The following is a 1,500-nucleotide window of genomic DNA, read 5'->3' as shown; positions in this document are numbered from 1 at the left end:
TACGTTAGAAACCAGAGGGAACTCATGACGTTCCAGGAAATAAATTATATGGACAAAGGGATCCAGCTATCGCTGTCGCTGAATAAAATACCAATAGAGAGCATACGTCTGTAGTGTGTGATAGCCAGGAAATGATTCACCAATGGGGGTCGTGCTTTCTGTATTACATTAGGTTGAAAAAGGTGCACAATGACATGAAATTATATTGATCATGCCACCAAATACAGATTAAAACTAATGTAACAAGCCTGGGTTTGAAAATGTAATAAGTAGAAAGTACAGATATTTCTGTGAAAATGTAAGGCGTGAAAGTAAAAAGTTGTCAGAAAAATAAATAGGTCCCACTTTATATTGGGTGGCCTTAACTACTATGTACTTACATTTAAATTAATCATTTGATACAATGCATTTATTGTGTACATACATCTTTTTACATTGTACTTATATTTTAAAAAATACCTATTACATCTGTAATTAATTTCTGTAATTGCATTTATAATTACACTGTTGACCCATCCCTTACACCTTAACCCACCCTTAAACCTACCCAAACCACCAAACCTGTTCCTAACCTTACACATATCCCACCTCAATAGCGGCAAACGTGTTTTGCAATACAGTATGACCACAATAAGTACATTGTACTTATTTTTATGTAAGTACATCATAGTTAAGGCCACCTAATGTAAAGTGTGACCAATAAATAGTAAAGTAAAGTACTGATACCAGAAAAATCTACTCAAGTACAGTAACAAAGTATCTGTAATTTGTTACTTCCCATCTCTGGTTGGGTTTATTCCAGATGCTATGAATACTTTCAGAAGAAATGCAGGGCAGGTGAATTGGAGATTATAAGTTGTGTAAATGCCTGTATGTGTAAATGTGTCATCCCTGTGATGAACTTGCCATCCATCCAGGGTGTTTCCCTGCCTATGGCCTGATATTATGGGATAGGCTCCAGCATAGTTCAGAAAATAGGTGGAGAGGGGAAAAATATAATTAACTCCTACAGTCATTCATTCGTTCATTCATAAATAAATCAATAAATACTGTGTTTATAAATATATAGTAATAATAATTACTTAGATCACATTTAGAAGACTATAGCTGTAAACAACTAGATCTTGTAAAATGATTACATAGGTATTAAGAAAAAATAATAATAATAAACAATGCCTGTGAGTATTTTATTGAGGAGAACATTATCCATAATATTGTACATATGTACATACAGTTACATTATGTTTAAACCTAGGAATGTATGTATGTAGGGATGTGTGAAGAGTTCAGATGCAAAAGCCTCTACGTGCCATCTGAAATGTTCTTCTAAAATTAGCATTTTTATAAGGCTCCTATATTTATGTTCAGTTATTTCACTTTAATTGCATAGAAAATGACCTATACATTGCCATTAGTGTAAAATTACTGAACCTAAACATAGGAGCCTGATAAAAATGCTTAGGCACTTGGCACTTAGAGGCTTTTGCATCTGAACTCTTC

This window comes from Sinocyclocheilus anshuiensis, unplaced genomic scaffold (assembly GCF_001515605.1).
Source record: "Sinocyclocheilus anshuiensis isolate Anshui unplaced genomic scaffold, SAMN03320099.WGS_v1.1 scaffold336, whole genome shotgun sequence".
Lineage (NCBI taxonomy): Eukaryota > Metazoa > Chordata > Actinopteri > Cypriniformes > Cyprinidae > Sinocyclocheilus > Sinocyclocheilus anshuiensis.
Note: the sequence above shows the minus strand (reverse complement) of the source record.